Source organism: Salmo salar, chromosome 15 (assembly GCF_965601325.2).
Source record: "Salmo salar chromosome 15, fSalSal1, whole genome shotgun sequence".
In the NCBI taxonomy this organism is placed as follows: Eukaryota; Metazoa; Chordata; class Actinopteri; order Salmoniformes; family Salmonidae; genus Salmo; species Salmo salar.
In genome coordinates, this window is record NC_138305.1 from 63,196,010 (window position 1) to 63,211,356 (window position 15,347).

The 15,347-nt window shown below is 49.4% G+C and overlaps 1 protein-coding gene across 1 annotated transcript in view; it reads left to right on the plus strand.

Moving 5' to 3' along the window:
- Window positions 1–15,347, plus strand: part of LOC106571809 (putative methyltransferase-like protein 24) — a 119,976-nt gene that overhangs the window by 91,110 nt on the left and 13,519 nt on the right. The gene's annotated exons all lie outside the window — the stretch shown is intronic.

Below are 15,347 nucleotides of genomic sequence, written 5' to 3' on the forward strand. Positions count from 1 at the left end.
TTTTTTATGGAGGTCAATGAAAGTGTCAAATTTTGTCAACAAAAAAATGAATGGCTTATTTGTCCATGTGAGGTTTATTTTATATAATGGAAGTTTTGTAATGTTTAAGTTGTTGAGAAAAAACACTTCATATCGGAGTTGTCTCGAGATGGCTATGCATATTCATGGAATGAGGCTAGTAGCATAGCATCTCTCTCCATTGAATACAGGCGTTTGACGTCAACAACCCTCATCGAATATTCAAAAAAAGGAATACAACAATGAGATGTATCCACCAATCCAAAGACGGGATAGGCAGGAGCTAGACAGCCCTATGTGTCGCTTTGTGGACAATGACTCCCATTGTCAGGGCGGAGAGGCATGTATCTTGTCAGTATATCCATAATTTTTGCTTATAGTTATGGCTTTCCTCCTTTAAATATTATCACTCAGAATATTAACTCACTGGAGTCCCCCAGAGCTCTGTGTTCTGCCTTATCAGATATGGATCTGCATACAAGGCCAATGACATCCACACACAAACACACACACTCATGCACGCTTGCAAACACGTACCTACACACATGCATGCTCACTTGCACACACACACACGTGGGCCTGCACACAACAGCACATAATCGGTTTTCTATCACTCATTTGCACTTCATGTCAATGATATCATGTCACCGTGTGGGACTGTGGGTCAATTAACCTTGTCGGGAGTGGGCGTGAAGGGGGGGTTCGCCCAGGAAGCCATACAAGCTAGAACCGCCACTATTAATTAGTGCACATTGTTTATCAGGCTCTTGAGCAGAATGCCTAGAAGCCACGCACAGGCGCCTAGCATTAGCGAGTCCATGCTTAGAGGCATCAGCCATTAATTCCTTTTTCTGGAGCGTGTGTGCATGTGTTTGAGATAAGGACAGACCCGATCCCTGTACCTGCTTTAGATGCAAAGCGACACACGTCTCCATAATGGGCTTTTAACGTGAGTACACAGCATGCTTAAGGAACAACTGTCTGCCTTTCTTCTCCCTGCCTTTTTTCTTTCTTCCAGCTTTGTGTCAGAAGAACAGCACAGAGAACTGATGAGTCGCTTCTAAAGATCAAAATATGCATTCATTTGTGTTCTTTATCGTTGATTACGCAGCGCATAAATGAGTCATATGCCACTCTGGTCAGCATCAGAGCCTGTCTCCATGGGGATTAACACCACTTCAGCAGTCCTTCAGATCTCATGCAAATTGATTTGCTTTCACCTAATTAAGTGATAATGCCAGAGAAGCCGGTGTTTGGAGGATATATTGGCACAGGCGTTGTTAGGCCTGAGAAAGTTGTTCGTTCTAAATGTTCCATTGCCACACTGGGCGGCAACGTTCTTATCCCTTGCTTGCTAGCTAGCCAACTACGGCTAACTCACAGTCACGTCAAACAGTGCAGACAGAATAACAACAGTAGCTGCACTTGTTAAGCTGTTTTCTAGTGACATTTAAATAACCAAAATCAAAAGACCCAAATGAGGAACAGGTGCAAACAATAAGACATACCAAACGAAAAGGAAAAAGGGATCAGCGGCGGCTAGTAGGCCGGTGACGACGACCGCCGAGCGCCGCCCGAGCAGGCAGGGGAGCCACCTTCGGTGGGATTCGTGACATTCTGACCCACTGGGAATGTGATGAAAGAAATAAAAGCTGAAATAAATCATTCTCTCTACTATTATTCTGACATTTCACATTCTTAAAATAAAGTGGTGATCCTAACTGACCTAAGACAGGGAATTTTTAATAGGATTAAATGTCAGGAATTATGAAAAACTGAGTTTAAATGTATTTGGCTAAGGTGTATGTAAACTTCCGACTTCAACTGTACAAAGAAATGTAAATTGAAAAAAGGTCAAACGAAACGAAGTGCCGCTAGTTTGTTATAAGTTATTTTGTTAGCTGTGTTTTTGGCTAGCTCCTCTGAACAACAGTTTCCTAACGAGAGAGGACATTTTCTATGCCAGGCGACATGGTGCCTCATTAGCTCATTGTTAACCAATTCATTCTCTCCTCTCTCCTTCCCCCATGTACTTTACTACCCCCTCAATGGCCGATTGCCAACATGGCATTGGTGACATCAAAATTGGCAACTTGCAATGCTACCATTGATATTTGTCAAATAGTTGACCCAAACTCTCCACACACCAATCATATCTCTCTGATCCATCTTTCAGCACACTAACGTTACAGTGTAAGTGATGAGATTCTGACCTGTCTCAAAAGAAAAGCACTTATTCTAAGGGTTACAGTAAAATTAACAACTGAACCTGGCTGGCTCTCTGACTATTGCTCACTCTGTCTCTGGGTCTCCCAATGGATACCATCCCTCCCCAAGGCAAATAAATATTTCTTAACTGGACAGACACTTCATACAATGAGAACTGCCCTAACTAACAGGGATGTTATGACCCACGACCCTCCTCCCCCCCTAAGGACTTCACACACACACATATCCCTCTCAAAGTCTCTAAACCCACACCACCAGTAGTACGTCTGTTCTTCGCTTCCCCTGTATATGGGAAGTTGGAAGCCCTGGAAAGATGCCAGTTTTGTGTGAACATCTCCATATGGTGGCATAGCTCTGAAGAGTTCTCGGACTGCTCCGCTGTGCAGAATTAGAGGCACTAAACGTCCCGCGCCTGGAGCTGGGAGGAATGTGTGTGTGTCAGAGTGAGAGAGGAATAGAGATATGCGGACAGAAACTACTTTGACAGGGAGGATTGGAAGAAGGGCAATAACTGATGGATTTGGGGAGGGTGTGTGTGCTTGGGGATTTGGCCTAAATTGGGGTCTACTGAGGGGAGGGAGGTTCAGTGGTGCCGATGGGAGTGTGAGATGGAAGGAGCTGTTATTTAGTCCTTCAGAGAGGCTCTGCCTGAGTTTGCCTTCTCCCAAGGTCATCAGTCGCCTTGTCTTGCTCCTACCTGTGTGTCTTTAACACTATAGGTCTATAGCATTGCTATAAAGCCTGCCAAGCAAGGCTAGAAGCTATGTAAACAATTGCTTTCTCCTATTCTCTTGTCAGGAGATATTATTCTGGAGTTGCAGAATAGTATAGAAACAACTGAAAAAGATGGCTATCACCTACCCTGAGCCTGAGGTATGGTGGTGCCTTTTACCTTTGGGCCACACACTCAGTCCGGACCTTAAGTTCTGAAGCTATTTCCCTAACTGCAGAGAATATTCAAGTTGAGTCGGCCTTCCGCTGAAATGAATGCCCCTCAGTCATTAAACAGCAGCAGTCACAGTTTGTGTTCACCCCCAGCCAGGGGGACAGTATGTCTCCATGACGATGAGTAATTGTTGATCAAAATGTCTGTCCATAAAGCTGCTTTCAGATTAGGATACAAATATTTGTTGGTAGAATGGTTTAAAGGCGTTGGGGTGACTAACACAAGATAACAAGTTTGGCCTGCATGATTTTTTGATTGTATCAAAAAGAGATTAAGTATTTTGTGTTCTTTAATTAGTGGATGTGAGGTGCGGGGAGAAACGTCTGAAACAGGCCTCTCCAGAGATTATCTTAATGAGCAGACGTATAATTAAACATCAATGGGATCAGGAGAGAGAGTGGTTCTGTTCAGCCTCTCAGTGCGTCCCTCAATAACTGGTACAGGAACTGTTCTGTTTCCAAACCTCCCTGGAGTTACTGGTCCCAACTGGTCCCCAATTGTTCCCCACAGCTGGTCACAACTGACTGGTCCACAACTGGTCCCCACAACTGCATGATAACTAACTCTAACCAGGGTGAGGAAAGGCCTGCGCTGTGGAGGAGATACAATGGAAGCCATGTTGCCGGCTGTGCCCCTTTAGTGACAGTGTGGATGTGAGATATTAGGAAGTGACCTGGTTGTCAGACAGTGTCTCTGTTTGTTGTTCTATTGACTATTATACAACGGGTGGGTCTAATCCTGAATGCTGATTGGTTAAAAGCGCATTCTAGCCGGTGTCTATTCCACAAGTTACCACCTTCTAAATCTATGATGTTAAAATGCCTATTTACTCTGTTCCATCTGACACCGGAATCCACTGTCTCATCAGCCCAGGCAGGGAAGTTATAACTTGATCTCCACTATAAAAAGCATCAAGACATGATCTCACATTTCTTTTAGACTAACATTTAGTTTTCAACAGCGGAGATTTGTATAAACATTAATGTCTGTCTCTGCGACATTTGCAAAATTATTTCAATATTCAAATTCGATCTCCAACTGTCCGATAGTAATGAACGCGTAGGGGTCGGGACGAGAGAGGCAGGCAGCGTTTCTCAGCCAGTCGAAATCATTAATCAGCTGGTATCATTTTTATGGATATATATAGTTGAAGTCGGAAGTTTACATACACTTAGGTTGGAATCATTCAAACTCATTTTTCAACCACTCCACTAATTTCTTGTTAACAAACTATCTACTTTGTGCATGACACAAGTAATTTTTCCAACAATTGTTTACAGACATGAAAATTCCTTACAGCTTGGAAAATTCCAGAAAATGATGTCATGGCTTTAGAAGCTTCTGATAGGCTAATTGACATCATTTGAGTCAATAGTACGCAAGTATAAACACCATGGGACCACGCAGCCATCATACCGCTCAGGAAGGAGACGCGTTCTGTCTCCTAGAGATGAACGTATTTAGTGTGAAAAGTGTAAATCAATCCCAGAACAACAGCAAAGGACCTTGTGAAGATGCTGGAGGAAACAGGTACAAAAGTATCTATATCCACAGTAAAACGGGTCCTATATCGACATAACCTGAAAGGTCGCTCAGCAAGGAAGAAGCAACTGCTCCAAAACCGCCATAAAAAAGCCAGACTACGGTTTGCAAGTGCACATGGGGACAAAGATCGTACTATCTGGAGAAGTGTCCTTGGTCTGATGAAACAAAAATAGAACTGTTTGGCCAGAATGACCATCATTATGTTTGGAGGAAAAAGAGGGACGCTTGCAAGCCGAACACCATCCCAACCGTGAAGCACGGGGGTGGCAGCATCATTGTCACAATCATCGTACAGAGCAGCCTAAGGCGCAGCGTGAGTTGAGTTCCACATACTTTATTATATAGTAAAACTACCAAAACCATAAACAAACATAAAAGGAACGTGAAAGCCGTAGTGCTAAACACACTAACACAAACAATATCCCACAACCCAGGTGGGAACAATGGAGAACTTAAGTATGATCCCCAATTAGAGACAACAAACATCAGCTCTCTATGGTCAGGGCGTGACAGTACCCCCCCCAAAGATGTGGACTCCGGCTGGTGGCGGCTCCGGTGTGGGTTGCCGCCCCCGCCCAGACCCCGGATCCGGCCATGGCGTCGGGCTGTACACCGTGCCTGGATTGGGCACCAGCGCAGAGGAAGGCTCCTGCCATGGAGCGGGACTGGACACCGTGCCTGGACTGGGCACCGGCGCAGAGGAAGGCTCCTGCCATGGAGCGGGACTGGACACCGTGCCTGGACTGGGCACCGGCGCAGAGGGAGGCTCCTGCCAGGGAGTGGGACTGGACACCGTGCCTGGACTGGGCATCGGTGCAGGTTGCACTGGACTGATGACACACTCTTCAGGTTGAGCACGTGGAGCTGGCAGAGGATACTCCGGGCTGGAGAGGTGCACTGGAGGCCTAGTGCATGGAGCCGGCACAGGTGGCACCGGACTGGAGAGGCGCACTGGAGGCCTGGTGCGTGGAGCCGGCACAGGTGGCACCGGACTGGTGACACGCACTTCAAGGCGAGTGCGGGGAGCTGGCACAGGACGTACCGGACTGGGGAGGCACACTGGAGGTCTGGTGCGTGGAGCCAGCACAGGTGGCACCGGACTGGAGAGGCGCACTGGAGGCCTGGTGCGTGGAGCCGGCACAGGTGGCACCGGACTGGAGAGGCGCACTGGAGGCCTGGTGCGTGGAGCCGGCACAGGTGGCACCGGACTGGTGACACGCACTTCAAGGCGAGTGCGGGGAGCTGGCACAGGACGTACCGGACTGGGGAGGCACACTGGAGGTCTGGTGCGTGGAGCCAGCACAGGTGGCACCGGACTGGTGACACTCACTTCAGGGCGAGTGAGTGGAGCTGGCACAGGATGTACCGGACTGGGGAGGCGCACTGGAGGCCTGATGCATGAAATCGGCACAGACTTCACCAGACTGCTGACAGGCTCTTCAGGTCGAATGTTGAGCAGAACACACTTGACCAACATCTCTCTCCTCTCTCTCTCCCCCAACTTCACTATCGCCTCCCTGACGGTCTCTGGCTTTTCAGGGCGAGTGCGGGGAGCTGGCACAGATGGCACCAGACTGGTGTCACGCTCTTCAGCACGCCTGCGCTGCAGCATACTCCTCGCCAAAGTCATTCTCTGATATCCCTCCTCACACTGCTCCATCGACTCCCAGGTGAGCTCTGGCTCTCTCCTTGGCTCGGCCGACCCCCCCCCCCCAAAAAAATAATAATCTTGGGGTTTCTGTGGCCGCGGCCCCCGGCGTCGTCGCTGTCCTTCCTGATTTCCTGGCGACTTCCGCCAAGGAAGGGTCTAGCATCCTCCAATGATCTCTTTCCAGGTCCAACTCACTTTTCCTTCTGTTGCACGCTGCTTGGTCCTTGTTTGGTGGGTATTCTGTCACGATCATCGTACAGAGCGGACCAAGGCGCAGCGTGAGTTGAGTTCCACATACTTTATTATATAGTGAAACTACCAAAACCATAAACAAACATAAAACGAACGTGAAAGCCGTAGTGCTAATCACACTAACACAAACAATATCCCACAACCCAGGTGGGAACAATAGAGAACTTAAGTATGATCCCCAATTAGAGACAACGAACATCAGCTGCCTCTAATTGGGAACCATACCAAGAGCACCAACATAGAAATGAAAGACTACAACACCCCCTAGTCACGCCCTGACCTACAACACCATAGAGAACCAAGGGCTCACTATGGTCAGGGCGTGACAATCATGTTGTGGGGGTGCTTTGCTGCAGGAGGGACTGGTGCACTTCACAAAATAGATGGCATCATGAGGAGGAAAAATGATGTGGATATATTGAAGCAACATCTCAAGACATCTGGTCTTCCAAATGGACAATGACCCCAAGCATACTTCCAAAGTTGTGGCAAAATGGCTTAAGGACAACAAAGTCAAGGTATTTGAGTGGCCCTGATCTCAATCCTATAGAAAATGTGTGGGCAGACCTGAAAAGGTGTGTTACACCAGCTCTGTCAGTAGGAATGGGCCAAAATTCACCGAACTTATTGTGGGAAGTTTGTGGAAAGCTACACGAAACGTTTGGCCCAAGTTAAACAATTTAAAGGCAATGCTACCAAATATTAATTGAGTGTATGTAAACTTCTGTGTCAGTAGTTGCTAGGAGTGGTGGTAGGAGTCAGGCGCAGAGAGAAGAGGTAAGGAACTTTGTGTTTATTAAATAAAACACAACACGATCGACGCCAACACAACCGGCGTGGAAAAATGCAAAGTGCCCAGAACAGGTTCACAGCATGCTTAAAATATAACAGTAGTAGATCGCCAGCACATCCAAATACAAAACACAACCTGACGCTAAATAATCCCGCACAAACCTGGGCGGGCTAACCAGGCTTAAATAACCAAAATCAAAAGACCCAAATGAGGAACAGGTGCAAACAATAAGACATACCAAACGAAAAGGAAAAAGGGATCAGCGGCGGCTAGTAGGCCGGTGACGACGACCGCCGAGCGCCGCCCGAGCAGGCAGGGGAGCCACCTTCGGTGGGATTCGTGACAGTACCCCCCTCCTGACGCGCGGCTCCCGCAGCGCGCCGCCACCGACCTCGAGGGCGACCCGGAGGACAAGGCGCAGGGCGATCCCCATGAAGGCAGTGGAACTCCCTCAGTAGTGGGGGGTCCACTTCCTGGGTACCCAGCACCTCTCCTCCGCGCCGTACCCCTCCCAGTCGACGAGGTACTGTAGGCCCATCCCCCCGAAGTCTGGAGTCCAGAATGGCGCGTATCTTATACGCCGGGGACCCCCCAATGTCCAGCGGGGGGGAGGAACCTCCGGCACCTCACCTTCCTGCATGGGACCAGCCACCACCGGCCTGAGGAGAGACACATGAAACGAGGGGTTAATACGGTAGTAAGATGGAAGTTGTAACCGGTAACACACCTCGTTTATTCTCCTCAGGACTTTAAACGGCCCTACACACTGCGGGCCCAGCTTCTGGCAGGGCAAGCGGAGGGGCAGGTTTCTAGCCGAGAGCCAGACTCGATCCCCTGGTGCAAACACAGGGGTCTCACTGCGGTGCTGGTCAGCGCTCTTCTTCTGCCGTCCACTCGCCTTTGTGAGTGCGTCTTGGACGGCTCTCCAAGTGTCCTTCGAGCGCTGCACCCAATCCTCCACCGCAGGAGCCTCGGTCTGGCTCTGGTGCCATGGAGCCAGGACCGGCTGGTAGCCCAACACGCACTGGAACGGTGACATGTTGGTTGATGAGTGACGTAGAGAATTTTGGGCTATTTCTGCCCATGGCACGTATCTCGCCCATTCCCTGGGCCGGTCCTGGCAATACGTCCTTAGAAACCTACCCACCTCTTGGTTCACCCTCTCCACCTGCCCATTACTCTCGGGGTGGAAACCCGAGGTCAGGCTGACCGAGACCCCCAAACGTTCCATGAACGCCCTCCAAACTCTGGACGTGAACTGGGGACCTCGATCAGAAACTATGTCCTCGGGCACCCCGTAGTGCCGGAAGACATGGGTAAACAGGGCCTCCGCAGTCTGCAGAGCCATAGGGAGACCGGGCAACGGGATGAGACGACAGGACTTCGAGAACCGATCCACAACGACCAGGATAGTGGTGTTCCCCTGAGATACGGGAAGGTCAGTGAGGAAGTCCACTGACAAGTGTGACCACGGACGCTGTGGAACGGGGAGGGGGTGTAATTTCCCTCTAGGCAGGTGTCGAGGAGCCTTGCTCTGAGCGCACACCGAGCAGGAGGAAACATAAAACCGCACGTCCTTACCAAAGGTGGGCCACCAGTACTTCCCCCTCAGGTTCCGCACTGTCCTCTCGATCCCAGGGTGACCCGAAGAGGGGAGAATATGGGCCCATCGAATCAATCGATCACGGAGACCAAGCGGTACGTACTGAACACCTGCCGGACACTGCGATGGTGCAGGTTCCGACCGTAACGCCCGCTCGATCTCCGCGTCCAACTCCCATACCACCGGAGCTACCAAGCACGACGCTGGAAGAATGGGAGCCGGATCGATGGCCCTCTCCTCGGTGTCATATAGGCGGGACAGTGCGTCGGCCTTCGTGTTCTGTGAACCTGGCCGATAAGAGATCGTGAACCGGAAACGGGTAAAGAACATGGCCCACCTGGCCTGACGCGGATTCAGTCTCCTAGCTGCCCGGATGTACTCGAGATTACGGTGGTCAGTCCAGATGAGGAAAGGGTGCTTAGCCCCCTCAAGCCAATGTCTCCACACCTTCAGAGCCTTGACCACAGCTAACAACTCCCTGTCCCCCACGTCATAGTTCTGCTCCGCCAGCCCGAGCTTCTTAGAAAAGAAAGCACACAGGCGGAGTTTGGGTGGCGTGCCCGAGCGCTGTGATAGCATGGCCCCCACCCCAGTCTCGGACGCGTCCACCTCCACTATGAATGCCAAAGAGGGATCCGGATGAGCCAGCACTGGAGCGATGGTAAACAGCTCCTTCAGGCGACTGAACGCTCTGTTCGCCTCTGCTGACCAGCGCAAGCGCGCCGGACCCCCCTTCAGCAGTGAGGTAATGGGAGCAGCAACTTGACCAAAGCCCCGGATAAACCTCCGGTAGTAATTGGCAAACCCTAAAAACCGCTGCACCTCCTTTACCGTGGTCGGAGTCGGCCAATTACGCACGGCTTTAACGCGGTCATCCTCCATCACCACCCCCGAGGTGGAAATGTGATACCCCAGGAAGGAAACGGCTCGTTTGAAAAACTCACATTTCTCAGCCTTGACGTACAGGTCATTCTCCAGCAGTCGCCCAAGCACCTTGCGCACCAGGGAGACATGCGCGGCGCGGGTGGCGGAATAAATCACGATGTCGTCAATATACACCACCACCCCCTGCCCGTGCAGGTCCCTGAGAATCTCGTCAACAAAAGATTGAAAGACGGCTGGAGCATTCTTTAACCCATACGGCATGACGAGGTACTCATAGTGGCCCGATGTGGTACTGAATGCGGTTTTCCACTCGTCTCCTCCCCGGATACGCACCAGATTGTGACATGGAGGGCCGAATGTACCCCTGTCTCAGAGATTCCGTGACATATGTCTCCATAGCCAACGTTTCCTCCTGTGACAATGGGTACACGTGACTCCTGGGAAGTGCAGCGTTTACCTGGAGATTTATCACGCAATCCCCTCGTCGATGAGGTGGTAATCGGGTCGCCCTCTTTTTACAGAAGGCGATAGCCAAATCGGCATATTCTGAGGGAATGCGCACAGTGGAAACCTGGTCTGGACTCTCCACCGTCGTCGCACCGATGGAAACTCCCTTACACCTGCCTGAGCACTCCTCTGACCACCCTCTGAGAGCCCCCTGTCTCCACGAAATATTGGGATTGTGATTGGCCAGCCAGGGAATCCCCATCACCACCGGAAATGCAGGAGAATCAATGAGGAAGAGACTAATCCATTCCCCATGATCCCCCTGCGTTACCATGTCCAGTGGCACCGTGGCCTCCCTGACCAGTCCTGACCCTAATGGTCGGCTATCTAAGGAGTGCACGGGGAAAGGTTGGTCCAACGACACCAGGGGAATCCCTAGCCTTAATGCGAGCCCACGATCCATAAAGTTTCCAGCTGTGCCTGAATCGACTAGCGCCTTATGCTGGAAAGAGGGAGAAAACAAGGGGAAAGTTACTAAAACGAACATATGACCAACAGGGAGCTCTGGGTGAGGTTGGTGCTTACTCACCTGAGGTGAACAAGGAGTGCTCCGCCTGCCATCCCGATTCCCAGAGGAGCTCCCCCAGCACCGGTCGGTAGTGTGTCCTCTCCGACCACACTGGGTACAAGAGGAGCCTCCTCCTCCGGTTCCCCTGGACACGGCCCCCCCTAGCTCCATAGGGATGGGAGCTGGAGGACCTGGAGGTGGAACCAACAGGGCCCTGTCTGGACGCCCGCACGCAGCCAGCAGGTTGTCGAGACGAATGGACATGTCGATTAGTTCATCTAGTGAGAGGGTAGTGTCCCAACAGGCTAGCTCACGGCGGACGTCCTCCCGGAGGCTACACCGATAGTGGTCCATCAGGGCCCTGTCGTTCCACCCCGCTCCAGCAGCCAAGGTCCGGAACTCCAGAGCAAAGTCCTGTGCGCTCCTCGTCTCCTGCCGCAGGTTGAACAGCCGTTCACCCGCCGCCCGGCCTTCTGCTGGGTGGTCGAACACGGCCCGGAAACGGCGGGTGAACTCGGGGTAGTGATCCCTTGCCGAGTCTGGGCCATACCACACTGCGTTGGCCCACTCCAGGGCACGTCCCGTTAAGCAGGAGACGAGGACGCTTACGCTCTCCTCTCCCGAGGGAGTCAGACGAACGGTAGCCAGGTACAACTCCAACTGTAGCAGGAACCCCTGGCACCCAGCCGCCGCTCCATCGTACTCCCTGGGGAGAGCCAGGCATAGGGCTCCGGGTCAGGACGTCGGTGGAGGGGTAGATGGTGGAGGGGGAATTGGTGCTGGGGATGCGGTAGGGAGGCCACTCCTCTCCCATCGGTCCATCCTCTCCATCATCTGGTCCATCGCTGAGCCGATTCGGTGGAGGATGGTGGTATGGTGGAGGACCCATTCCTCCATCGATGGGAGAGGAGGGGAGGCTGCTCCTGCTGACTCCATAGTTGGTGCGGGATTCTGTCAGTAGTTGCTAGGAGTGGTGGTAGGAGTCAGGCGCAGAGAGCAGAGGTAAGGAACTTTGTGTTTATTAAATAAAACAACACGATCGACGCCAACACAACAGGCATGGAAAAATGCAAAGTGCCCAGAACAGGTGCACAGCATGCATAAAATATAACAGTAGTAGATCGCCAGCACATCCAAATACAAAACACAACCTGATGCTAAATAATCCCGCACAAACCTGGGCGGGCTAACCAGGCTTAAATAAAATGTCAAAAGCAAAGAGATGAAAGCGCTTTCACTAATTAGGCTTTTAAAAAGTATGGGTCAAGGAGTTAACCTGACATCAAAAACATTCCAACACATTTAAATGGCAGCCCAATGCCTAATAGATGTGCATTGAAAGTAGGCCATGCTTATGATGACTCAGTAAGATTATATCTTGAGGCCATTGTTAAAATGAATGCATTTTCCTCCCCATCTCATCTTATACCACATAAACCCCCCCACACCCCCTCATATTCTCCTCGTTCTCAACTCAGACATATACAGTACATCTCTTTCTCTCTCAATCTTTGCACCAACTTCCCCTCACCTCCATCGAGAGTACTTTTCCACTCTCTCCATGTTATCTCTACCTACTGATTGCTAGACTTTTTCTCTCTGGGATCTCAATTGCACCATCCTCGTGTACTCTCTCCTCATCTCCTTATCAAAACCTGTGGAACATCCAGGTACACACTATGTTTGTCTATTGTTAGATTTACATTTACATTTAAGTCATTTAGCAGACGCTCTTATCCAGAGCGACTTACAAATTGGTGCATTCACCTTATAATATTAGATGAACTAAGATGAAGATCAGATCAAATTTGGTGACCAATTTATGCAGAAATCCAGGTAATTCCAAAGGGTTCGCATACTTTTTCTTGCCACTGTATATAAACCCTGTATTGCTGATGCTACTGTATGTATTGGCCATTGAAAGGCTTTGAAGCCTCCGGTCGGCTATATTGGCACTCCCCGTAGGAGCAGTCCTCCATAGACGGGTTGGTTATTTACCAGCAAAACCTACGCGAACACAACTATGGGACAAAACAGAAGGGTTTGCCTTCGATTGTTGAGAACATGTAAAATATATTTAACCTCCAAATGTTTATTGAAAACATAAATACATTAGCACAATGAGCACTTGTTGTCTATCAAATACATTGTTACAGTTGTTGGTTAGCCAGTGAAAATACCTCAACAGGACATATCATTAACAATATACAACGAGCTGAAACAAGCCACCTACGATTCCCCACATGGCAGCTTCTTGTCATTATTGCTAGCTATCTGACTGTTCATAATCATAACGCCACACGGCCTTCTGACCAGTGGTGTAAAGTACTTAAGTAAGAATAATTAAAATAACGTTTTTTGGGGGGTATCTGTAGTTTACTTTACTATTTATATTTTGGACAACTTTTACTTTTATTTCATTACATTCCTGAAGAAAATAATGTACTTTTCCATCAATACATTTTCCTTGACACCCAAAAGTACTCGTTACATTTTGAATGCTTAGCAGGACAGGAAAATGGTCCAATTCACACACTTATCAACATCCCTGGTCACCTCTACTGACTCTTATCTGGCAAACTCAGTAATCACAAATGCTTCATTTGTAAATGATGTGTGTGTTGGAGTGTGCCCCTGGCTAAAAAAAACAACCAAAAAAAACACGAAAATTGTGCCGTCTGGTTTGCTTAATATAAGGAATTTTAAATTATTCATATTTTTACTTTTAATACTTAAATACATTTTAGCAATTACATTTACTTTTGATGAGTATATTTAAAACCAAATACTTTTAGACTTTTATTCGATTAGTATTTTACTGGGTGACTAACTTTTACTTGAGTCATTTTCTATTAAGGTATCTTTACGTTTACTCAGGTATGACTATTGGGTACTTTTTCCACCACTGCTTTTGCCTCACCAATACACACGCATCATTTTCGTGACGTTGTCAGCCAACCCATCTATAGATGGTCCGTTGTTTCAGTATGATATATTGGATAAAGTAATAAAGACAGACACCAATGTCTAGTTCAATAGCCTTGTTCATGCATTGTACAAATCCCTACACGCGGAGTCCGGGGAACAATCCGGCTAGTCGATTACCTATCAACTAGACTCCGTAACATCATCCTTTTCAATAGAAAGTGCAAACATAATAGCATAACATTAAATTCTTAACAATCAAGTCATAACAATGAAAAAAGCATGACATTTTCTTTTTACTTCAGTTGTCATCTTCCTTTCTTTTTTAAATTATTTTTGAATTTTTATAAACAGGAGGACAAGTTAACACAGTCTCTTGCTTACAGAGTAAGCCTGTCCGGTGGCTTGCACAGCCAACCCACCCGTGAGTAAGTATGGGCTCTGACAGGGGTAGGATTAGGGCCACGAGCTGGAGAGCTTGGTGGGGTAGAAGCCTCACCTTCAGTTCGCTCATGTCTCAATTCTGCGCCTCTTACCCTTAGGCCTGGACTGTGATCCAGCTCATCTAGGTGAGTGTATGGCGTGTTCTGGTTTGTCTGCTCTGCTACGCGCAGATCCACCCGATTGCGACGATAGAGGGAGCCACCAACATCCACCAGGTAAGAGCGTGGTGCAACTCTCTGTAGGCACGTGCCCAGCCTCCAAAGTCCTGTGTGGTCTCCCGGCAGCGGTTTCATCCTTATCGTTTCACCCACCTCCAGCTCTGGTAGGTCTCGAGCAGTCCGGTCGTAGAAGCACTTAGCGAGCTGCTTTCTGCGACGCAGTTTGTCCGTGACGCCAACCATGACGCAGGGCTCAAGTAGCTTGTTAGCTACGGGGATGGTAGTCTTCAGACGTCTGGACAGAAGGCGTTGTGCTGGGCTGCTGTCCATGTTTTCGGTGGGTGTGTTCCTCCACTGTAAGATCGCTTTCCATGGGTCGTTGCTGTCGCGCGCGGCCCTGCTTACCAGGTTTTTTGAAATCTTGACAGCTGACTCTGCCTTGCCATTTGCTTTTGGGTGTCTTGGAGAGGAGGTCACGTGGTCAAACTCCCATTCTGAGGCGAAACGCTTGAACTGTGCAGTGAATTGTGGGCCATTGTCCGTGATTACCTTGTCAGGCTGACCTTGCCTGGCAAACTGCGCCTTGCAGCGCTTTATGACCGTCTCTGCAGACAAGTCAGGGAGCAGTTCAATTTCCCAAAAGTCAGAGTAGTGATCAACAATGAGAAGATAGTCCTTTTGTCTGTGGCTGAATAAGTCCATGCTGACGATTTGCCAGGCCCTTGTGGGCAGTTCGTGTGACATCATGGTTTCCTTTTGCTGTTCATGAGCGTACTCGTTGCACGTGGTACAGTTGCTGACAAAGTCTTTAATTTCTGCTTGCATGTTTGGCCAGTATAATGTTTCACGAGCCTGGCGGTAGCATGCGTCACCTCCAACGTGA